At 37.5% G+C, this 25908-nt stretch overlaps 1 long non-coding RNA gene across 1 annotated transcript; it reads right to left on the bottom strand.

Annotated features, from left to right (window-relative positions):
- Window positions 1-24988, bottom strand: LOC127387394 (uncharacterized). Its single transcript, XR_007890120.1, has 5 exons — window positions 24941-24988; window positions 8254-8467; window positions 5833-5952; window positions 287-366; window positions 1-66 (listed from the first exon to the last, which is right to left on the bottom strand). It is a non-coding gene; the product is annotated as an uncharacterized LOC127387394 (long non-coding RNA).
- Window positions 24989-25908: the final 920 nt, after the last annotated feature.

Genomic DNA, 25908 nt, shown 5'->3' with positions numbered 1-25908 from the left:
CTGGCTGTTTTTTCCATGGCTCCCATGAGGGCTCCCAGTCAGGCCAGCACTGTTGGTGGAACTGTGCTATGAATGAGATAATTCAAATTAACTGGTTTAGAGAAAGCACACAATACTGGGGTGCTCTGTTGAGTTTTCTGTTTTTCTTGTGACCAGATCATTTAAATGATCCAATTTATCAAGAACGGGTGTATGAACATAGCTGGAGGGCAGGGATCTGAAACTTACTGTACAAGCTCAGGAACAAGCATTTTGAGAAAGCTGGTTACAAGAGACAATGTCTTACCAAATCATATTCGCAGGTTTAGCAGTGAAATTCTCATGACTTCTGGATGCAGCAGAATTTCAAAGGACCAAGGCCACAGACTGGAAGACAGTTAAGAAACAAATTATAACCTACAGTTTATTTTTCCTGTTAATCACTTTTTCTAGATGCTCCATCATATTCTTCAAGCTACACCTGCTCTTAATTGCTTTATTCATATCAACCAGAAAGCAAGAGAGTGCCAAATCCGAGAAGCAAATACAAAATTAAAACAAGACAATCCCAAACCTAAACAAAATTACCACAAAGTGTGCTCCTGAAACAGCATGCACTCGAATCTAGGAATATGGAATTTAATTTGGCAGTGGGCTTCACATTATCAGCAGACTAAGAAGTAACAGAATTCTATCACAAAGGCATGACTTAGGGCTCAATTTCCCTTTCTAAGCATGTAACCTTTGTTTACATATTGAAGCTCTGGGGCTCAGCAGTGTAATCAAGAGCTCCTGATTTTAATTATGGGAGTAAAATTTGCATATATACACTCCTCTCTTACTGGTGTTAATGTCTTAGCAATGCCAGCAGCTTTGAAAGATCCAATAATTAATCAATTTTATTTCATTAAACTAAGGGAAGGAGCAGAGATGACAAGATACAGTATTTTCAGTCATAGAGCTAATATGCACTGAGATTCTGGCTCCCCTTTTAACAGAGAATGTATTTTCATAGCTAATAAAGGATCCTTGTCCTGTTACAGAGTCTAAGGCAAATGATCCAAGCTCAGGTTTTGTCATTCTGTGGGAAAGGCAAGTATAGGTGAAAACCCTTGTAGTCTGGAGTGACTGCTGTTTACAGAAGAGCTCCTCCCTTATAGAACCTGGAGAGATCCTTAAGGTTTGAGAAGTAAACCCTTGCCTCTCAGGCTTTCATAGGATGCTCCAGTTTGCTCCTCCACTTTCCCTTTTGGATCACTAGAAACACACAGATCCTCTGCAGGGGGATGCTGACAAGAATCAGTGCAAACAAGTGTCTGTGCTTTTTAATAGACAGTTCATTCTTTGTGCATAAGATCATGTAATCGAGACATTCAGAGGTTTACCCAGAAACTAAGATTTTCAAGCAAGCATGCAGGGGCTACGACTGGATTGGAGGAAGTTGTGGTTTTTTTCGTGTTAGTTCAACTATATGATCCTCCTTTAAAATTTGGACAGTGGCATTTGTTCTCACTGACCTGCTCACCTCCAGAAGGCAGATCTCTTTTTTTAGAGAGAGACACAAGCTTGGCACAATATAATACTGCTTGGAGCAATGTCCCTTTCCATGCAGGCACCTGAGTGGTTAGAAGGGAATCAGTCCTTAGAACATACTGAAAGAGCATGCCATGGAGAGGGTATGCCCATATTAACACTGGAACTGCAACATACTGCAAAGTACCATAAAACGTAACAGGCTCCAGAGGAGCCACTATGATCCATTGAGTAAAATATGCCTTTTTAGAATTGCTCAAATGCATATTTACATGATAGAACAAAAATAAAGAGCTGGCCTATTTAATGAAAACTGCAGTAAGCTTCAGAGCTGTTATAGTCTATTGAGTAAATAATAGAAAGTTTAAAATGGTCCAAACATGTATTTTCACAATATGACAGAATTTCTTCAGAGGAAATGATTGTGTTAATTCTCAGGCATGTCCATGAGTGATATCCTTTCTTTTCCTTTTTGTTTCACCATTTAGCCTGTTACATATGCCTCTTGCATAAGTCTGCACAGTCCTTTCCAGTCCCTGGCCACAAATAATAAGAATACTGTTGCAAATTCCCCCCATGCTAAAGCAGTTTAGCTGCTGTGGTTTTAGGCAACAGCCTCAGCAAATATTTTAACATTAGCTGGGAGTAGGGGGAATGAAAGTTGATTATGAGAAAACCAAAGATATTTTCTAGCAACTTGGGAAGAGCTGAAATGGTCTCTCTCCCCCTGCCGCAGACTATAACTTTGCCTTTATTTTCTGTTCTATTTTTCAACTTGCCTATTCTTTCCTAAACTAGCAATAGAAGAAAACCTTTTCATAACACTCCATATAATGACAGAGAGAAAAACATCTTGATCCACATCCATCATTAGACTTGGTTGTAATTTTATTTTATCCCTATGACTTGCAAGGGCTTACAGACAATAAAATTAATCACAAGTTTGATTCACCTTCTCTGTGAAATACAGGAAATTGAGACCATGCAAAGAATGGATTCCTACCAGGAGTTAACGAGAATTTTGTTGTCTAACTATCCAGGGCCAAACTATTAATAACTGACATTCCACAGCCTAGAAACAGCTAAGTTAATAGGGCTACTTTTTTTTTTTTTCTTTCTCCATATCTCTTAAATCAAGAGGTACTTGTCTGGATTATAGAATATTTGTATCTGAAATACTTCTTGGGCCTTTCCTGTGAGCTCTGCTGACAATTTCCTTGAGAAGGTACCTGTTACTTTTTCTTGGTCTCAGAAAAAGCAGTCAGGTGGCTCCAGAGAAACCTCTGCACTGAACAAATGGATTGTACTTGCTCACCTGGGAGGCAGGTGAGAGCCCCAGTACCAATGGGGTGCAGAGCACTGGAACTCAAAATGGGTGAAGGTCTGTACCTTCACAGCCTCACCTTCACTTAAATGTGAAGTAGGTAGGAAACAGAGGGAATAGAAGACATTAAACATAATGCTAGTCTTAAAAGAAACTGCAAAGAGAAACAACAAGCAATGCCCTATTCTGCTTAGAGGCAACAGAAATTATGCAAAGAGATACAGAAGCCCAACATAAAGAACCCAGAGATTTGAGTTTCAGAAAGGGCAGAAATAATGTTTAGGCTGAGCATGCCAGCCAAAGTCCCTTTCTGTTAGTGGTAAAAGAGAGACAAGCATCTCCAGAAAGAGACTTGCACCTTACCTTGTCCTGGAACTCCACCAAACAGGCCATTAGGAAAGCAGCTTAAAACAGATGCTTTCATTTACAGGCAGTGTAAGTTAGATGAGTTTAATTCTGCATGTCATTTCAGCAGCTGAGGTTTCATGAAATACATGAAATACAGCATACAAGGCGTCACAGCTTATTGACAATAAGTTTTGAGTCCAGGTTAGAACTGAAGAATATAACAGGGTTCACTCAGCTGTTATGATGTCTTTCTGTTAAGGATAAGATGAAAATGCAAAGTTTTCCAGAGTCCAGAAATTACTGAGAGTATGAGAAGAAAACCACAGAAACCCTGCAGTCTTACAGAAACTCTGTGAACTCAGAAGCAGAATACGCTTTGAATTATTTTTAATTTTACAATGTGTATTTCAAGCAACTATAAAAAGAGACAGCTTCCAGCAGTTACCATATACACTGCACAGGATATTTAAAAGGATTTATCATGTGGGAAACAATACTTTTGATACCAAATACTAATTTTGAAAAGAATGCTTAAATAATTCTGAGATCACCAATTGGTTTCAGGGTGACTTTACAAATTTTTACTTAGAAATGACTTACCAGTATCTTCATGGTTTATCCATACAAGAGAAACATGGTAAATTCTCTTTGGTTCTACAGCAAAATAAAATAGCCTGTGGTGTTTAACCAGCAAGGGTGAAATAACTGAGGAATATCTGTGGGCTTTTCAGTTTAATACCCCAATATGAGGCTTACAATAATTTGCAGCATTTCCTAGCATGATTATCTTCTTACTAGAGAAATCAAAGACTTTGTGTTTCTTTCCTGAGAAGATGCTATTTGATTCTTGGGTAATAGAAAATCAACATTATGGAAGAAGTCTGGACTCATATACTGTTAGATTACAATGAAGGGTTTAAGGCTGAGAAGACAAAGCAATAGCACTTCCAGTATGTGACAACTCCGTGAAGCCACAGTACCTCTCAACACTAAAACTTGAGTTAACTCACCCACAGACTGTAGTTTAATTTAGCAGAACTCCTGCTTTGCAGTTCACTGAGCCACAGTCCCAGAAGAATTACCAGATTAACATGAGAAGGTCAACTGAGGCCCAAGTATGCTTGAAGATGGCAAGGAGGAAGTTAAATGCAAGACAGCTTGTTGAAGAGAGTAAAATGCTCCTCGTACCCTGCAAAAGCTCTGATGTCTTCCATTGGGGAAACCTGGGAAGAAAGTGCACCACACATGTTGGGTTGCTTTGGAGTGGTCAGACCCGTAAGTGGACAGAGTGACTCAGTATGTGGTGTGCACCTCTTTATGCAGGGCATACTCCCCTGCTCTGAGCTACAGAAATGCCAAGCAAGAATTGCCACTGCCAGTGGGCTTGACAGTGCCACCACCAAAAGTGATCTGCTGCAATGCCGACTCTGCTCCTACCCACAGGCAGTGCCTCTGAACTCAGCCATCTTTGACTGAACTACCCAAGGATCTAGGAAAATACGCTTCTTTGTCCTTACTTTGCAACTTGCATACTTACCCATGGCATTAAAAAAAGAAAAAAAATAAATGCTATTATGTTTCTGAATCTTGCTTGGGCAGAAAGACATTTAGATTTAAGCCTAATCAGAATAAATCCATGTAATACAATGCACAGATTTCAATCAAATTAATTTGAGAAAACAGTCAAGACATGTCTTCCTATATGTAATTCCACAGATCCTACAGATTAAATATTTCAGAATCAGTTGTTTGGACTGCTAAACTCCCTTTGCCAGTGACTGAAAGCTGAATTATTGTTGGATGTACTTTCCTCCCTTTAGTATCTAATTTCACTTTTTTTTCTTCCTTCCACTGTAGAAAGTATTTCTGACTAACCACCCACTTCTGCAGCCTTCCCTTTTTTCTTACAATTCTCTATTTTACAAATGCACAGAATATCTCCAGCCAGATTTTCTAAATGACAGGGGGAATGAAAATGAGGTACCGAATGCTTAGCTATTACCTTTCTCTGCAAGATTTGTGCAATACTTTATAGGCATGGCATATATAGAATCTTGTTTAGTCCACCTGTAACATACCCACATAACTCCTCCTTTCCTTGATAAAGCTTCTACCTCCAAGTTCACTTGAGATTGTACTCACTCTTGAAGTGCCTGAAGTGCCTGCTGAAGTGCCTGTGGTTAAAGAAGCAGCCTGGCTACTCATTGAGAACAGTCCTTTCCATCTGCCCTGTTAAGCAAATACTACCTTCAGACAACAGAGAATTTAAAAGATTTGTTTAGGTGGCTCTGTCGTCAGCTGGATGAGGTCTGTATTTCCCCAGAAGCAAGCTAAGGTTTTTATGTCAGGGATGCTGGTAAGTCTTGGCAGACCTGCCGTGTTCTTTTGGAGATCTCAGCTTTCAATTCTCTTGAACTTGTGCTGGGTTTTTTAAGTCCTCTGACAATTCTACTGACGGAATGCCATATTTTAAAATGCTTTTACAGACAGAAGTTCAGTAAGGTTATGTATTTTATTGCCATTGTCTCCTTATTAAAAAATGGATGAAGAGGTTTTGCTCAAGGTTGCTAAAGTAAAAATGTTACTTTTGAGAAGGACTAAGTTCAGAAAGCTGTTTAAGCCCTTGGTTAGCTCCAACATTTGCTTACCATTTGTTGCAGGTGGACTTAATTCATTCTCAGTGTGTTGTTTCTGAATAGAGACATTTCTGAGAATCGAAGTACTGCACAGTTTAGCCTCAGAGGAATATGTTTTGGAAGGTTAATGGCCTGTGGAAATAGAGACACCCTATGTTATGTTCAGTACTCACTGTGTCCAAAAGATGAAATAGTGACTTCACCCAGCGCTGAAATGCAGCCACCTGTGGGGAGCAATGTGCCAGCTCTTCAGTGCAACAGTGCAAAGCCATTTAAGCAGGAAGTGAAGTGTTATGCCTCAGTCCAAATGGATTGTTTGCCATTATTTTTACTGAACAGCATGACATTTTTCTCTGGGTGGAAGGCACTGCTTGTGAAATGCAATATTTCAAAAAGATTTGGCTTTCAATACACAGGAAATGGGATCCTGCCATCAGTTAATCAATAACTCACTGCCACGGAGCAGTCTCCCCACTTAGCACTGGAAGAAACCAGCAGAGGCAGGACCATGGACAAAGTGAATGTTCTGTAATGCAAGTACCTACCTAGAAAGATTACTTTTATTTATCAGTTTTTTTCACTGAACCCTTAAAGAGAGACTCAAATGTTTGGTACAACAGCATAGCTTTCACACTTTGGCTGTAGATTACTATCACATAAGTTCCTTTTCGAGCAGAATTGATTCTCTCTCCTTAATTTAGTGAATTTCTTATAAATTCAGGTTTCAATTTGATCTGAATTTCAACCAAGCCAAATCCATTCATTTTAGAAAGAATCTTTATCCTTCCAGAGAATAAAGGAGAAAGCATGGGATAACTTTTGCAAGAGACAAGGCAACAGAAAAGTAAACTGCAGAAGACCCAACAAGCATAATTCTAATTCTCTCAGATAAACTGTTATACCAGACACTGTGGGTTAACTAACTGGTGCTTTCTTCCTCTCTACTTTTCTTTCCTTAAGCTCAAGGAATTTAATTTCCCAAAATTCACAGTGCCACCACTGCCTGCCCTCCCTCTCCCAACTATCAGAAAAAAAGCACCAGCATGGTTTTAAAAATTTTAAGTCTGTGTGGAAATCATCTCCTTAAATGCTTTGACACACTTTGGCCTGAAGGTGGCAACATGGAGTAATGATATGAACAAAGATGCTTATAGATAGATACCTTTAATTAAAGTTTTGTTTTTAAGTGAATATTTTTTGACAATGTATTGAGAGAGAAATATGATGGGGTATCATATACGTGTTTCAGACAATCTTGAGTACATGTTCTTAAAAATTATTTGCAATTAAAGTGGGAGCAAACACATAATATATACATAAGCCAGCCCTTCCATCTCCTCCATTTAAAAGCAATTAAGAAAAGGCTATATGTTGCTCTATATTACTACCAATATGCCCTTAGCTCAAAACCAAAATTGGTGCTGATTCTCTCAAACCACACCTTGTTGTGACACTGTTTTTTCACCTGCACTCAGTAAATGCTGTGACTTAGAAGGTGATGCGTGAACCAGGTAAGATGAGGCACATTCTGGGTATTGAACTGCATGGTGGCATGAGCTGGGTGCCCTGCACACCAGGGGGCAAAGCATTGCATGTACTCAAGATGGGCTGATAATCAGTAATAGATCTTGGCCCACAGTGGTTTGTGGAGAACACAAGAAAAAAAGAACTTTAAACATAGCTTCTATGTTTGTTTGTTTGTTTGTTTGTTAAAAAAAGATTTTATATTTTTTTTTCTAAAAAAGAAGTACAGTTCTATAGGTGGATATCTACCTTTGGATTACTGAGAAGATACTACATAATTCTATGAAATTCTTAATCTTTCTGTCCTAAATATTTTTTCACCAGCTTCCACAGTGCTCAGGGATTTTTACTTCTGTAAAATTCAGTGTTTTCTGCTATCTCATTGATTACTGTCCTTGTGGCTACATGAAGAAAGGTATTATACATGGAATTGAAACCGTGTTTTACACAGTCCTGGCTGGTAAGGCTGCATCTGCACTGCTCTGAGCACTCCCTACTAGGAAAACATGGTAATTTTAAAGAAAAAAGAAGGCTCAATTAGGGCAGCCAGCAAACAAACAAACAAAAAAAACCAAAAAAACAAAACCTCCTCAAAGTTCAGAAGAGAACTACTGTAGAAGAGTGGTTAGGCAAGAAATACAACTGTTGAATTTGCCCTGTCTAGAGAAAAAAGATGGCATGATAACAGGCTGTGAGTATTTAAGTGGAATTAATAAAAAGAAGGTGGGGATCCTGTGGGGGGACTGTTGGCAGCATAGGCAAAGCAGGTGAGGTATAGTAGTAGCTCAGAGTTACTGAAGGGAAAAATGTAGGTTAAATGTACAAAATGAGAGAAGAGAGAGGTGATATGGAAGAAAGGGTTACTGGTTTCAAGGCAAATGTTCATCCTTGAGGATCACATCTACTTACATTGTAGAGGTTAAGTTGATGACTCCAGAGGTCCTTCCAACTCTAATATACATGGGTCAGATCCTTCCTCTTTATGGGAGTAACTCTAGGAGGAGCATTTCACACAGAAAGCCTTGCTACCAGAGGGACTGCCCTGTGCAAAGCAAGTCTGGAGCCCTGCTGTGCACACCCTGCTGGTTCTTACACCTTTGTAACAGCCTTGAGCTTTTCCAACCTGAAACAGGAAAATAATCCCTTGGTAAGGATTGCTCCCACAGGCTCTGGAGAGGACCTGGTATAAATAAAGCATAAACAAAAACTGGAGAACCGTTAGATGGAGTACCATGAGTTCAGCTGGAAAAAAGCACCATTGACGAGTAAATGACTTAAAAAACAACCAGTTCAAAATTCTGGCAAAAGGTCCATTTTGACTGTCTATCCATACCTGAGCAAAATAAAACAGTAAATAATCATCCTTCCAAACCAGAAACAAAAGACCATTTTGGAGGGAAGAAGAAGAAAATAAGGCTGCAGTCTTTTTCCTGCCTATTCTTACCTGCCCACCCACTTGCCTTGTAGAGTGTGTAAGCAGCCAAATTCTGTGATATTGTTGTACCTCTGGAAAAGGGACACAAACTAGCTCCCTCAGGGTATGAAAGGGGTTCCTAATACATGACACCACAGTCACAGTCTTAAAGGCTAAACTATATATCAGGTGGTGTTTCAAAAGCTTTTGGGGGGCAAGCTCTCAACTCCTTTCTAATGCATCCAGTCTGTGATTTTTAATGCATTAGTCATTAAAGCAGACTCACTACCTTAGCATTTCCATCAAAACTACGTGTTCAGAAAAGGAAGAGTGGCTGAGTGAGTCACTGGCAAAAAAGCACAGGTATCAAAGAGGGGAAAAAGGATGATTATTTCCAGGTGCACTCTTCTTGGAAATTGAATAAACTGGATGAAGAACTGGTGAAGATGTAATACAAACCACAGCATCATAAGATAACAAGGCAGAAGAGAAAAATTAACACAATTCCAACCCAATACATTCAGTTAAGACTCCGTATGCTGAAAAAAATAACACAAAATATATAAATAGTTTCTGTACACTCTTAAAACAGATAATTCTTTAAAGCAAATATGACACTAAATGTTGGTGAGCAAGTGTATGCAACCTGCTCCTGAAATACAGCCAGAGCTAAAAAAGATTTTAGGGCTATAGCTGCAGGGACAAATTAAGTGTATGTGTAAACAGGATGGTCTCAATACAAGAATGTCTCAACAACACAAGTTAAAATGAATTAAGCATTCAAAATGCAGAAGAGAAAACAACATAATAGACAACCAAAGCTAAACTTCTGTACCATTTGGAAAGTTTTGTTACAAATAGAAAAGTGTTGAATCATCAAATACCTTTTGCTTTTCTCAGATTTGGTGGGATTTCATTTTGCAAGCCTGGATCATCTGAAGAACAAAGCAGCCAGGTACAAGCCTCAGGGTACATGGCACCCATGCTGAAATGTGGAAAAGCAGAGGCAAAGGTAGATGCTAAGCTCCCTCATCCCAGAGTTGGCATATGAACAGGTCAGTCCCAGTCATACCACTGTGAAGACACAGAGTTTATATCTCACCCCAACACCAGCCCTCAGGAATCACTGTGTCCTTTTGTTCTCCAATATGTCTAGTCTTTTCCTAAGGCAGCTAGAAAAGGTCTCCTCTGGTTAATGAGTTAGGGATCTAGAGAGGTAGCACCCATGTCTCTTTGGGACAGTGGCTTCATCTACTTAATGAAACATATATCTCCAAAGCACATGCAGAATAGCTAAAGTGGGGCTGTAGGGATGTGGAATTTTGTTTTGTTTTTCTAAAATGTCTACACAAAAAAGTATTTGCCTTGTGGGTTCTTTTGCCACTTAGTTCAGGGCCCTGGAAATTATTTTATCATTTATTAACCAGTGGCTAATCTCTGTTATCTCAGATGGAACATACTGTACTATTTACAGCACTGCCTCTGAATATATTTTCTGTGTTTCCAGATTTTCCCTTTCCCCCAAAAAAAACAACCCTGTAGGAAAACAGAAAAAAAATTAGGTTGGAGAAATCTTTAATAAAAGGAAGAAATTTGATGGCAGAAGAAGCAGGTAATTCTGTAAGATTGATTTTCTAAATTTTAATGTATGCCACAGCAGGATGGCATGAGTCTAATTGTATTTGAAAGCTGTGTGAATCTCCTGTAATAAAAGCCATATTTACCAGGGCAGTGGCAGGAAAACATTATTTCTTTTGGGTCTTAGATTTAAGGGACAGAATGAGAGAATGAATAAAAACTGTTCTAGTAAATACCCTTCCATATGAATGTAGAATGCCATGCAATGCCAAATCACAGCTCCAGAAAACAGGATTTATGTTTATTTAACTTGTCTCCTACCAACAACCTCATACTGCTAGAATGCCTGGGGGGAAGCTTTAAGGAAGATTAGAAAAATAATCCTTTCATGCTGGCAGTTGCATTTCTCCACTTAAATGGCCATTGCCAGCAATGAAAATGCAGGCAAAACTGCCAGTAAAAGAAGATATCAACAGAATTCAGAATCTAAGCATTTTCTGGAGTCAGCTTAAAATATCTGTTAATAGACATCTATCATACACACTTCATTCTTTCAGTGAAAATGTATGATTATATTTATTTTATATTTATTTCATATCAGCATTTGTCTCACCAACACAGACAATCTTGTATTAATTTAACGTGCCTTTTTTTTTTTTTTTTTTTTTTAGTGTGGGGAAAAATGATCTGAAGGTTAGCATTAAAATTTCTCTTTTATTTCCCTTTTAATACATTTTAAAACATGCAAAGGAATTGCACAAGCACTAAATCTAAATCTTGTGAGGGACATAAAGGTTTTCTCACCACACTTAATATAGCTGAGCCTTTTCTCAACCCCACCTGCAATGACAGATCAAGGAGACTTTTGTTGTTAAAAAAGACTGCCTCAAGATACATTCCTTTCTTTAAAGGACAATGTATGGATAGGAGTAGAGCAGAAATGCTGCAGTCAGATGTGCAACCTGCAGTATTTGAGCTGGATGGAAAGAAACATTTTCTTGAAAAGATACCATACACAAGTAGGTTTAAAGGAAAGACACTGGATCTAGGGTTTTTTTTTTGTTTTGTGGTGGGTTTTTTTTGTGTTGGTTTTTGTTGTTGTTGTTGTTTGGTGGGGTTTGTGTTGTTTTGTGGTGTTTGGGGTTTTTTTTGTGGTGTTTGGTGGTTTTTTTTCCTTTCCTGCTTTATTTTTCCTTATTCCTGCCAGAAAAGAAAAAAAACGAGTAACTTGGGTTTTCCTATCTCATATTTCACTATTTTATTTCTGGTATAGGATCCTACTTTATGCACAAAGTCTCATGAATAATGTAGCTGATCTCTTGAAGTAGCTGTTGGTAATATTCTTATTACCCAATCATATTTTATATTACTCTTGCTGCAAAATAAGCCACAGAGCAAAGAAGGCGGAACACTGCATCACTAGGATGAAATGCAGCACTGCTCAGGATGGACCTACAGTCTTTTTAAGAAGTAATGTAAAAAGACTTTGAGGACCCTCAGAGTGGGTCAACAGGCCTTATGCGATATGAAGTAATGGGGTTTCAACAAATTAAACTGAAGGAGGAAAATCTTGTTTCATCTTCCTGCAGAGATTTTTAATCCTAGGATAAAGGCATGCACTACAGAATTTCTACTGCAGATAAAAAATATTTTTTTTGCCAGTTAAATATGAATCCTGAGATGCCTATTAGATATTTTCCAAGTACAAAGTGATTATTTGTTGGAATTTTGTGCAATACCTCTGCACAAGTCCATTTGACTGCATAGGAGACAACACCGTGGGAAAGCAGGCCAATTTCCTCTCTTTTTAACCATCCAAAATCAAAAGGGAGAAAAAAGAACAGTAATAGCAGGCCAGGGACTTGACTATGATCTAACTCTACTTTTTTATCCAGAGGTAAGTTACTTGACTGCAGTGTACTTTCATTTAGGTCGAGGATGGAATCAAGCCAAATGGATTTACATCAGTATATGCCTTTGCAGTTACTATGAAAAACAGTCCCTCAGTTTCAGAGCAGTTAAAGCTACACTTTGTCATAAAGTCTGAGAAAGGAGGCAGATCCCATCTCCTGTGCCCCTGTGTGACACAAGCCAGTGAATTTACAACCTTTTTTCTCTGCTACGGAGACTTGTAGTTGTTGAGAAAAGACTCTGAGGTTGATGATTGCATCCATCCTTGTGTTCCTCATCAAATATAATCTCCACCATTACCATAATATTAAACTCAGCTGCTTTCCTGGGGTTGCTGTTTTTTTCCAGCCAATGACAGAAACTGAGACACCAGGCATTAGTATAGATTGAACCACCTCCTAAAGCACCCTCTGCTAATCATAAATTCACCTCAGCTATCATGTACATCTGTTAGTACTTACTTAGTCCAGTGTCTCAAAGGCAGTGGTATTTGCTCCTGAGAAAAATCACTCCTAAGTTCTCCCCTCCTCCATCACTCTTCATCTTCCAAAGTTACCAGGATTTCACAGCAGGCAGCTCCAACCTCCAGTACTTCCTTTTTTTTTTGGCCCAGAACCTATCTTTTGCTGTCAGTGAACTTTGAAACTGCTGAGCACCTCAGAAGACTTAATTGCTAATCAGCATGCCATCTCTCACTCAGCTACCAGCTATCTGATGCATTTTCTGTTACATAAAAGCTATAATCCACAGAGAACTTTGAGAACATTGTGCTGATACACTTAAATAGCAAAACAGATTAAGGCAGTATAGCCTGTTTTCCAGCTGGCTAACCCCAAGTAATAAAACAGATAATTGTATTAGCTCTACCTCATTTTTGTTCATCACTTAAACTCTTAGCAAATGCATATATAAAAAGAGAGTTCCCGTGTCTACCTGAATGCATGCAAAGCACTAATAAAGGATCCTCATGCACTGTAGAGTATTTCTCTTAACCTACCTATATATTCAACTCATAGTAGTGACAATGTGAAGTAGATGTGAATGACAGAAACATTTATGGCATAAGCTCCAATTTATTGGTGATTTCTCCTCACCTGAATTAGATTATCCCAAAGATACAGTAAACTGAAAATTGTGAATTTTAATTTACTCCCCTTTAAAACATGCATTCTTTACAGGTGTTTTGTGAACATACAAAATGCTTCTTAATCTCATTCTTTTTATAGGGGAGAAGGAAGAATGTATAGGGGTTTTTATATATATAATGTGTAAAATATATTTTTCCCCATCTTTAGGGTGATTTTGATACAGTTCTGGAAAAAAAACATTTGGATCTGTGCTGGAAAATCAACACTATACTTAAAATACTGTTTCACATGGAATTAGAGAGGAAGGAGTAAAAGGGATGATAACCACCAAACAGTTAAAACATTAAAATAATCTCTAGTCAAAGTATGTGAGAGTATATTATATTGCTTTATGTATTTTTATGAAATCAGATTAAAGCACAGATAACTATTGCACAACCATTTTTCTGCATACGTGTATGATCTCATAATTTTAAAAAATTGTATTACAGTCCAGCCCATGGTGGAATTAAAGTATTAGTAATAAAGTTTCAGGAGTCCAGGCACTATCTCCATCACCTGGCATCTAACTGCATTGGAAGTCTGATAAACTTTGGTTTTAAATCTTTATGTAGAAAGCAAAACAAGCAACAGCACCATTTTACAGATAAACAAAATGAGGAATGTCAGTGTGTAGACCCAGACCTAAGTCATTCATACATCTAATTCCCTAAATAAAAACATAGGCCTACGCTCAGGATGCTGCTGATGGCAGCAGAAATTGCAGTCAGATTTAGAAAGTTCCATCCAATTAGTGGCTTACCCACAAGAGAGTCTTACTCCCTGCTTTTTCAATGCTGATGGAATTTTTCTAGATAATTCTCATAAATATGTTAACTAGCTTTTTAAAAATCCATGTGACTGAATAAACCTTACATTACTAGTTTTTAAATTTCGGAATAACTAATACGTTAGAAAACAGGAAAGGGTCAATAGGTTGATATGAAAACATAATTTAAATCGCACCGATGACATGGGAATGCTACACTGACCTTCCACATAGAAGATAATGAGACAATATTTCAGTCCCACCAAGTGTGATTTTTCTATTATCTGCAAATAAAAAGTTGTACAGGACTTTTCAGATACAGTTACTTGGAGAAAATCAGATCTTATATGCATATTATTTCAGTAATGTCCACTTGAGGTATTTTTATGAACTTCTTGTAATAAATGAATCAGAAACTTTGTAAATTAAGCAAAGTGTCCTAATTTTCAATAATTCTTACTTAGCTGATTAAATTATTTCTGATATAATTTCTTCTTCACACTACATAGTAACAAGATATTACAATCTAGTTTAGGCTTTGTACTGATTTCGCAGTTTTACTGCTATGGCACTTCAAAGCCTTGCATTTTTTGAGCCAGTTTGAAGATAAGACAAATAGTCTCAGGCTAAGTGGAATTTGCCCAGCATTGCTTGTCCATTGCTTTGACCAGATAGTGCATAAGACTTAAAGCAAGAAAGAATACATTGTGAAGAAAATCAAAAGGGTATTTGATGATTTCTCTGTGAGAACAGATTTAAAATAATTTTCAGAGGAAAAGGATATGGAAGATAGAACTTGTAATGAAACTTGGTATTTTCAAAACCAAAACAGAAAAATATTTTTTTAAATTAAATTTGCAAGAAAGAGTTCTTGGAAAACTTCCAAATGTGAAGTGTAAGTGATGCTGTATAATTTCTTCACGTTAAATGTGGCTCGAACTTAAGATTATAAGTATTTGGAGATCAGAATTCATAGAGAACAAAGTATATTCTAATTTGCCCAACTGTGTTCTTGTAACGTGCTCTCCTAAGTCACTGAGAGAGACTGGGTAATGCTGGAATCAGAAGATGGAAATACATTGTGTAAGTGACCATTATTCTTCCTCTGTTGCATCTTGCACTGAGAAAAACTCAGACTAGATCTTGCATCAAAAACAAGGAAGAAGTGAATCCTGGAATTCAAACACATCTGAAGTAGGTAATTAGAATACAGAGATTTCCTGGGGCTGAGTCAGTTTGGATTGGCTACATTATATTGAAAGGCAAAATCAACTGCAGCTAAATTGTAGCCTGTGGCATTTGGTTATCATCATCCTAAACAGTCACTAAAGGAAGTTTCTTACGGTATTTCCAAAGGGACTAGTTGCAGGAAACAGTAGAAATCCGGCTAAATCTCAGAAAACTAACAGTGCACTGTAATACCAAAGTGGGCCACACTTTCTTAGCAAAATTGTTTCCTTACCCATTTTGAAGTCTACCTGTACTTATGGACATTGATAATAAGTTTTTTGATTTTTGTTTCTTAAGTATACTGATCCTAAAGAGCTCTTGGGGAATCTAGGGGGAAATACCTCAATTTCATATTGTTTCCAAGATTATTCCAGAGGCCTCCTAAATGTATGTCCACTCAGCTTAAGCAATAGCCCTACTTCAGACAGTCCTTGCACAGCTGCAATTGTCAAAATTTTACAGCAGAATTAGATGTCCTGTCCACTGAATAATTTATTATGGAAGTACAAACTGGGTACTTTGCCTCAGCTAGGAAGAACTTCTGGAACTACTTGTCTACAGTAATTGACCATGAAGGTGCTACTAATCTATTCCAGTACAAAGTCAGTGCAAGTAAAAACTAATACTGTTGTTCACTATCTGAAAGGACATCATAGAGAGGTTCGTGCTGGTCTCTTCTCACATGTAATTAGCAATAGAACAAGAAGGAATGGCTTCAAGCTGCAACAGGGGAGGTTTAGTCTGGACATTAGGAACATTTTTTTCACAGAAAAAGTGGTTAAACACTGGAATAGATTGCCCAGGGAGGTGGCTGAATCGCCATTCCTGTATATGTTTAGGGGTCATTTGGATGTGGTGTTGGTGGATATGTTTTAGGGGAGAACTTTGTTCAGTAAGGATGATGGTTGGACTCGGTGATCCCAAGGGTCTTTTCCAACCTGAATAGTTCTATGATTGCGTGATCTGCATGATCTTAGCACAGGTCACCTTTGTCCAGACAGCAGTGCTTGGAATCCAGACATGGAGCTCACCGTCAGCAAGAAAGGCTCAGCTTTCACTGGCTTTTCCTCTCAGGAAAGCTTCCAAGCAGACCACAGCAGGTACTAGGAAACGGACTCGTAAGTAATAATGGCTTTGGGGGGTCCGTGAGTCAGGATGCAAGCACAAAGGAGTGACTGAATTAACTGTGTGAACTTAGTCTATGGATTATATTTAGAATTTCTTCTGTTAGGTACTTGTACTCATGTTTATTTGGTAGCATTTGTACACCTGCTCTGCACGCATATATAGAATTCAGGAGGCAGTACAGAGTTGAGCCCCTAATAGACATTATGATGCAATTTTTCACAGTTAGAGTTATATTCCGAAATTGTAATTTTGCAAAGTGACATAATATCTACCCTTATTGTCACCTATATATTGTCATTATTGGGATAGTTTATGATACTGTAGCAACTTAATCTCAACAGCACTGGGCTAGAAATTGCATAGCTTGTTGAACACAATAAACATTACTCAGTTGCTCCTTAGCCAAATACAGTGATGCATGCAGAGTTGGTTCATCACTAGCTGCCATTCTGTGGTGAGGTGAGTAGTGTTATCACTGTGGAAGAAGTAAATATAAATGAAAAAAATAATTTGACAGAATATGATAAATAAATTTCATTGAATTTCATTAAATTCAGATATTTAAATAAGAAATCAGCTCCTAAATCTAAAAGACTTGCATTTATGTGACATATATTTTAATGTTACTATCCTGTCCCATTTTCTGTAATAGCCTATGTTTCCTTTCACTGAGCTGTCCTGTCATTCAGCCAGCATAGGTTTCAAGATCTTGTTCTTGCCATTAGTAATGAACCCATGTGTACCCTGGGAAATCATGATCTTTATATTAAAAAAATACTTCACCAAAGCCTTTGCTGTCAGTAAGGCTGAAGGAGCATCTTTACTACCTAAAAACATAGAATAGAATAGATTTAGTAAAGAGATTCAGAAAAGTAAGAAAAAGCAGATAAATCTGTATTACAGCATTAACAAAGCGAGTCTTGAGACTTACATAGAAAATAAAAAGGATTACTTCTATGTTGGAAGATTTTGCTATGAAGGATTCAGGTAACCTATGCATCACAAGCACTGTTTTAACTTTTCTGATACAGTTTTATTTTTCTGGTATTTTTGCCTGAACCAGTCAAGATGGAATTCAAATAATGAACCCTCTATCAAGGAGGTTGGAACAAATTCAAAGATGAGGAGTATAGTCCACTACAGTTTAATGAAACATTATTTTGCTGTAATCCAGTTCATATTTTAATAATTTATTTAGGAGATTTATTGCTTATAATTTTTTTTTCTACAAAACTTTGTTTGTGGCATCAACATTCTCCCCTGGGAAGCAAACTGTAATCCCCAAAATTTTTTTAATTGGTTGTATTAGCCTATATTAAAGTATAATTTTGCTGCAAATTTCCACCTACATCAGATAGCAGAAAATAGACACTTCAGATTAATATAATATAATATGTTAACTTAGAAGAATTAGTCTTCAGTTTCCCATCTTAGTTTTATTGCTAGATCAGGACTCTATTTAAATTATTACAGGAATCTGTTAAAAGATCTAGTTGTTTTTGTTAAAAAAGGAAGCAGTTGTACAGGATGTTGGAGAGTCAGGGAGATAACTTGCATCCGTAAATTATATACGGATGGGATGTGGCCATGAAAGTGTCTGTAATTCAGTTCCTGAATAGTTTCACGAACAAGTACTGCAACATCTCCATCTTACTGCTTTTCAAGGACTAGTAGATCTTAAACATTTACTTTGAACTTCCAAGTAATTTCATTTGATTCGGATAAGCAGAAAGAGCACCAAGTTATCATAAAGATGCCAATCACTAAACCAGACCTGCATGTAAATGCTTGTTTTACTGTTGTTTGTTCCCCCACCTGAGCACACTACAGTAGAATCTGATTAAGACAATGAGATTTACAAGGAACTGTTCCTGTCATAACTTTGGGTAGAAAAGCTGGGAAGTCTATTTAACCTAAGTTATCATCATGCTAATTCATATAAAGCAATAGTCTAAATTAATTTACTTGCAAAACGACCAGGGAAGAAGACTCATTTTACTTTGTTATACCTTACACATTAAGGTTCCAGGCATTCTACAATAGCTAGAATATTTTTACTCCCTCCATTATCATTAGAAATGGAAAGACTGAATGCGTGCCCTTGGGTATGTGCATATGCATTTTGTTTTCTAGTGGGTGGTGTTCAAAATGCTAAGGTACTTAGTAAGAAAATGTTTGTGTTGCTGTTGTGGGTTTTTTTTGCAATTGTGACAATCCAGTGAATTCACTGAAGTTACTTTTTATTCATATGGTGCATGAAAAGACAAATTAATAAAAAATTAAAATCATATTAGTGCACTTGGACAAAACTGACCCTTGCCCAAGCCATTTGTCATTGTGATGTTTCCCCTGATTTAAATTTCACTAAATTTGACTGAAGGCAAAATCATAGTATGGCCTTCACACCTCACTGTATTAAGTGCACCATGAATACAACTAAATGATACTTAGGAGGCTGAGCTCTGTGTTGTGCAGGTTAGTAATCTTCAAGGATCAAGAGAGAAAGAAAATGCTGAATTACATCCTGCCAATGAGCTGGTCTTCCAACTGCTAAAACACCTGTAAAGGGTTATGTCAAATGCCTCAGCTCACCTCAGTTACAACAGCAGAGCATGACGAGGCAGATTTGAAAGACAAGAGGGACTAAAACCAGAAACCTGCATTGAATACAGAAATGGTATTTATGTTCTTCCATTCTAACGTGACAATATTGCTGTTCTTAAAATGCTGCTGAACTGAAAACTGAAAATGAGCCTTACAATATTCTCAGTGTAATTTAACCTGGGAACAAAAAAGCATGAATACCATTTTGAGGGACTCAAACAGAAAAGGGCATAAGCTCTTTGGCAACTGAAGAGGCAGAAACTGCTTTGGCTGCTGTCTGGGCAGCTAGAAGCAGATGAATATCCAAGCAAGATGCTTAGACTATGAGCTTTATTAAGCAAATGGTACGCTGTTAATTCAGATAGTTTTTCCATTAAAGAGACAAATAACTTGCTCGTCATTTTCCCTAGTTGTTTCTATTCACATCTACAATATGTCCGAGTTCCTATAAATACATCTTAACAGCAGTGCAAAGAAAATCAGGATTTTAACACCAGTGTTTGATGGTGCTTTACTGCAAACTTGATCAGAATCTTTAACAACATCAAAATAGTGTTCCCCACTAGCCTCAGAAAATACTGGTACCAAATATCTGTGCCAGAGATTGTGAAACAGGTAATGAAACTTTTGCTCTGCAAATCCTTTCAAAATGCTGCAGATAGTCAAATACTGTCAGGACTGTGGAGGACATCAGAGTGCTCTGGAAATTCCTCAGGAATAAAATAATTTTCTTTCAATCTTTAAAAGAAAATTGTAGGGATTTTTAGAATCTGTAAAGATGTATATTCTACTTTTGATGTTTTCTTAAATAAGCTCTTCAGCAACTGTTGCTCTTTCTAAGGCTTAAAAAAACCTTACTCCGTTTCTCTCAGTAGCTTATCTAAGCTAATATATTTCATTTTAATCAGAGAGAAACAGCTAAATGTTTATGTGAAAAAAGAGAACATGTTAAAATACGATGTTTGTGTAAATTCTTCTGTGAAGGACTAAAATTTGCCTCCTTTTCCTAGTCATGAGGATATCCGATGTTACCATTCATCGTAGGGAAGAAAACTCCATCTTATTCCTTCCATCTAGTGCCCATTCCCCCATTACACTGCAGCCAGTGAAAATTCTGTTCAGCTAGAGTTCTGTCTAATAGACATTTATTATTAGATCTTGAGCATTGTGGAAGACTTCAGAAGGACTCCACAGAAGGACTCCATGTAGTAAGAGGTATTTTTGGTAGTACACGTTACCAAATTTGCAAAATAAAACTGTAATAAGAACTCATCAGTGGAAACCATCACAGGTTTGTCACTGAAAGTATATTTTGCATGTAAGCAAGTCACCTGAACTGAACATCCTTCAGAGCATATCGTCAGAACAGCTTCGGTTTTGGGTAGTTTTTCCTTTCACATGCCAGCTCTCTGTATTCACACTCCCCTGAGTCCAACAGGCTCTGTGCTTTCTGTTAAAAATGTTTTAGTTAAAAGCAGGATAAAAATTTTACCGAACTATTGATTTGATCTGGATGCTGGATTCCGGGAATATTTTTTATGAATATATTAATTGAATTCTGCGTGTCAGATTTATAGGAAATATGAAAATGTGTTTAAGCTAAACATGAAATAAGCTTGCATTTTTTTAATTATTTTTTTAAATTTTTAAATGTTTGACATAGCACTTTCAGACTAAAAACAAATACTGCCAGGCAATACCATCTTGATCATAGCCGAGGGCTATGACAGTGCATGAGGCAAAGCACTGATAAATCTCTCTGGCAGACAAACATCTAACCTTAACCAAGTACCTTTATTAATGAATTCACCCACACACTGAGGAAGCCGTTACTTTCCAGAGCTTAGTAAATTAATGTCTATTTACTGTAGTATTTTTCAGTGTAATAGACTTAGGAAGCTCTGAGATGTGGCCAGACAGCATTTATTCTTCTATTATAAGGAATAAAACCTATACTGGGGGCAAGTGTGTAAGGTACTGTCATAAATGTTTTTTTGCCAAAATCTGTCATTGCAGTCTATCAGAAAATATTGATAAACATGACTTAAATTGACTAAATACCCACTGAAAAACATAAGCAATTTAAATCATACTACTAGCGTGGAGAAATTGTCCTTTCCTGTGATAACCAAGTGGCTAAAATGTCTGTGGAACACAGATTTTCTGATGTAGTAGGTTCTCACAAACCCTTATACCCTGTTGTGTAAAAACCTTTAAAATTCATTAGCTTTGAGGAAGACAGAGGAAAATACATAACTGAGTCTTGTAAGCGAGATGTTGATGAGCCATATAAAACTTAAAAAAACCCCTAAAAATCCATTAAGGACATTTTATTTTTCCCTTCATACAAAGAGATGACCCCATACTCCGAACCTCTTCCCTGTCTTAACCCTTGCAAAGTGATCTTAAGTGTTATAACTCAATATGTATTCACCACCAGCAATACAGTATTGTTAAAAAAAATAATAAAGAGCCTTGTGAATTTGAGTGGATCAATTACGTGTTCAATTATGTTAAAATTGTGATGTAGCTGTGGTTCATCTTTCCTGCCTCCTAATTTGTGAAGGCCATAACTCACCTGGAGATATAAATCATCTCCACATTTCCTAAATCTGTTCTGCATTTTATATCTCTGTCTCACACTAACCCACAAATATCTCCATATTCATAATAAGACATAGGCTATTGCTGCTCTTTTCAGTATCTATTTTCAAATGGGTTTGAAGTATCAAACACTGTCTTTTGTATGATGTGAGTATAGGTGCATTGGCTGAAGTAAGAGATACTACTATTAATGGAGAATACTTAGAAACTAACAGAACTTTTTGTCATTCAACACTTGGGCTGTAATTTGCTCTGTGATTAGTACAGAAGTGCAGAGCAGGGAAAAAAAAGAGAACAAACAGAAATAGTTCTATTTTAAGAAATCATGAAAGCTTTAATAAAAACACCTCAGAATTCCCACCCACATCCTGGTCCTTCCCTAATGACTGGGGGAGCAAGAGGTCTTGAGTTTAATTTTCCTTTAAAGCAGCCTTGTAACACAGCTTAATTCATTCAGTACTGACTAGATCTGAAATCACATGTTCCTGAAAAGCCACAGGGGAAATGAAGGGAGGACATAGGGGTCATTTCTCACCTCCTTCCACAAACAGACAGTGGCAGAACCCTCTGAGGTGCCAAAACCACCAGACACTCAAATAATGCTGGAATGTTACGCAAGTTGTTAAGCAAAATGAAAAAAATGAAGGCAACCCCCTCCCCAGTCTGCTCTGTCTTTTAGCTACAGTAATCTCAAGGGATTCTTACAACAAGAAAGGTCACAACATTTTCAGATGGAAAAGTGATTTTCAAGTTGACAGTACAGCTTTAATTAAATGGGAGTCCAAGGAAAGAACACATCACCGGGAAATAGGCTATAAAAGAAGAAAACCACTAGTGTGGATAACCAAGGAAATTAAGGGAGAGAACAGGAAAGAGCAAAGGCCATGTGAGACATCTATTACAAAACGTCAAGGTCAATGCTACAAGTGGAGGCACAGACAGCTGAAGTGATAAAGATTACGGAAATGATCAAGGAAGCAAAGATCAAACACGAAAGGAAATTGGCAGATTCTTGGTGCATTCTGCACTGACCAGCAAAAAGGGAATTTTTGTGTTTTAAAATACTGTATTTGAAAAAAAATACATTGAAGCATATAGCAGGTTTTTGGACAATAGATTGACCTAAAATCCAAACAGCTATAGAAAGTAATTGTTTTTAATACTCTACAGAAAGGTAGACTCTGGCCCTTTCTTAAAAGCTGTCCTAGATTAACATGGAAAAAAAGCATTTTCAACCACCAAATGGAACTAACCATTCTCCATGTGCAGGTTTGTATTTGAACATTTCTGCCATTTTATATTTTTCCTAAAGACAAATTTCTGGAAAAAAGTATTTTGGAATTAAGGAAAAACAGAGCCAGGCACCATGGTGCAGTTAAAGCAGGAGTTCCCATGGCTTCCAGCACAAACCTGGACATCATCTGTGCACAGTACACCTGGGCTGCAGGACAACCAAACAGGCAAATCAACATTTACTGTTGTAAATACTTTTTACTCACTGTTAGAATATATATCAATGTTTAGCAATCATTTTGTTTCATTTTAAGGCCTCTCTGTAATTTCCTTCTGTCTTCAGACTTTTAGCATCTACTTTTAATGCTCAAATTGTATTCACAGGTTTCCGGTTCTTGTATGTGACCTTATAATTTAACAAGAACTCCCCTTTGAGATAAAGATGAAACCCACTAAAACTGACAAGTTCTGAGTCAGCCCAACTTTTTCCTCTATCCTAAGGGGAGAATTTAAAGAGCAGCCATAACCCTGCTTCTGTGATTATAACACTTATTTTCTGAAGAGGAGAACGTTATCATATCTGCAGTTCACTATTTGTAGCAAATATAAAGTGAAGAACAGCAAGGAAAAGGAATTAAAAAATGTGTATTTTTTTCTTCCAGACAATCAAAGTCTATTCTTACAAGAGTTATAAACTCATGCTCCAGTTGCACTTGACTGCAAGTGCTAGATTCCCTAAGAGTTTAGAAGCATTGTGCTCAGGTGACTATAATAGGAAATAATGAAATCCAGTCTGTTGGAGAAAGGTGTGCTGAATGCTCTAACCATTGGATTAAGGGCTAAAGGAAACGAGCAGAACTACTGTCATCAGCCTCTTTTGAGAATGTCACAGCTTAGTTTACTGACCAATGCCACAAAAAGGTTCATAATTCTCTCTTCCAGGAGTAGAGACAAAATCATGACAGTCTCCTCAATCTTTCCTATTTTCCTATGCTTACTAGGCCCTCCTTAGTGTGCAGGGCAGGGGCATCCCTCCTTTGGCTCCAGTCTCTCCATGCGAGAGCTACTCTCTGCCTCTGATGAAGCTACAAGTTACCTCATCACTAAGCACTACAGAACTAAGCTTGAAACTTCCATGGAACTACCCAAAATGATATCTAAATTTGTGCAGCATTCTTAGTAATATCTTAATGCTTTTAATGTCTTTATGTAATTCCTACAAGGTCACACTGAGAATACTACATTCAGTACCAGGCACCAGAAAACACTGCTAAATACAGTAGAAAATGGAACTGGTGTATTTGACTCTTGAGAAACATTGAGAAGAATTTTCACAGGAGATGAACTAAGCCGAAACTGAACTGGTACATGACAACAGTCTACAGATACTTGAAGGAAATAAACGTTGCATTAGGAAAGGTATTGTGTATCTTAAAAATTACGAAAGCCATGCAAACACTGGACAAATACCTGGACACTCCACCTTGTGGAGTCAGCTCCTGTATAAATACTGAAACTTTTACAATAAGGCATAATTTAGAAAGGAAGTTTAAGGGTTTATTGGATTATCACAGAAAACCCCTCAAAGACTAAATTTTGAATCAAGTCTTTTCCAAGACTATATTTATAAGGGTTCAAGAAAAACGAGTTATTTTCCATCAATTAACATATTCTGTATTTTTGCTATGTAAATGTGAAGAACCATGTGGCAGGTCAACACTTTCTTATGCAAAATACTACTGTGCAGCTAGAGCAAAATGTTAGTTTTAGTTCAATTCCCTTGAACCTGTCTCGCTCCACCACAATGTGTGTAGACAATGCAAGAATGGAGTGCAAATACAGGGTTTTGAATGGAAGTGTCAGCAGTGATGACAGAAAGAGCCTTTCAAATTTGCTTGGAAAAATATTTTGTTTCTTACTAACCTTTGAAGGAAAACCATCTTTTTTTTTTTTTTTTCACTGCAGTCTCACAGGCATAGGAAATAAATCTCTACTCACTTCTCCAGAGTAGGCAGAAAGCAGCAGTCAACAGATCTCTTCATTGGTTTGGTTATGGCCTCTCCAAGGCAGAGTGGTCTGTTGAATAGCCTTCCCAGCAGCAAATCCTTTGTCTGCTGTGAGAAGGAAAACTGAGATTAAAATCTATTCCTAAAAAACCTTCCTAGTGATGCTCTTCCAGATTTAATTTACATGAACATGCTGGGAAGAACTAAGGTCCAGCACTAAGATCCCCTTCCACTCATCTCCAGTCACCACCAGTTTAACAAGGAGCCCTATGTCCAGAGGCCATCCCTTGGGCCATTGCAGCCTTGTGATGGGAACAAAAGGGCTTACAGGGGCAGATGAAGGGGAATGTGAGCAATGAATGTCTATAAGTTTAAGGGAACATGAGCAGGTCCTGTTGTTCTACGTGTTCTAAGAGATCAAGAGATTGGTGGAGACAGGGTTCAGGACATCAGAGAAGCAGAGTTGGAGGAACAAAATCTAATCCAGAATTGAGGTAGAAGGAATAGCATTAGAAGGAAAGAAATGTTATGCCCTAATGAATGAGGCCAGCTATGAAAGCTAAGTATCAAACTGCTTTCTGTGGTCCTAGAAAGGATGAGAGTCACTTCCTGAGCAATAGAAAAAGACTGTATATTTTTTAGCTATTTCACGGCTAAAATGTTTGTCATAATTATGAGGTGACTGGACAACATCTTCACTGAAATAGCAAAGCCATTCTAATGATTTCAGGACATTGAATAGTTTCCATTAATTTCTTAGGCACATGTAAGGCCCATTAGGTCATCAGTCATGAACACTAACAGCAAGCTTATGTTGTTCCTCATCATGTAATTTCATACATATGAAATAAAATATTTAAACAGTCATCCATCTGAGCAGGGAAAAATGTGAAGCAAAAATCTACTGGGAGAACATTTACACAGAAACAAAAATAAATGTTTTTGCACATTAAGACATTA

The sequence above is a fragment of the Apus apus genome, chromosome 7 (assembly GCF_020740795.1).
Source record: "Apus apus isolate bApuApu2 chromosome 7, bApuApu2.pri.cur, whole genome shotgun sequence".
NCBI lineage: Eukaryota > Metazoa > Chordata > Aves > Apodiformes > Apodidae > Apus > Apus apus.
This window is presented reverse-complemented; position numbering and strand designations above follow the sequence as displayed.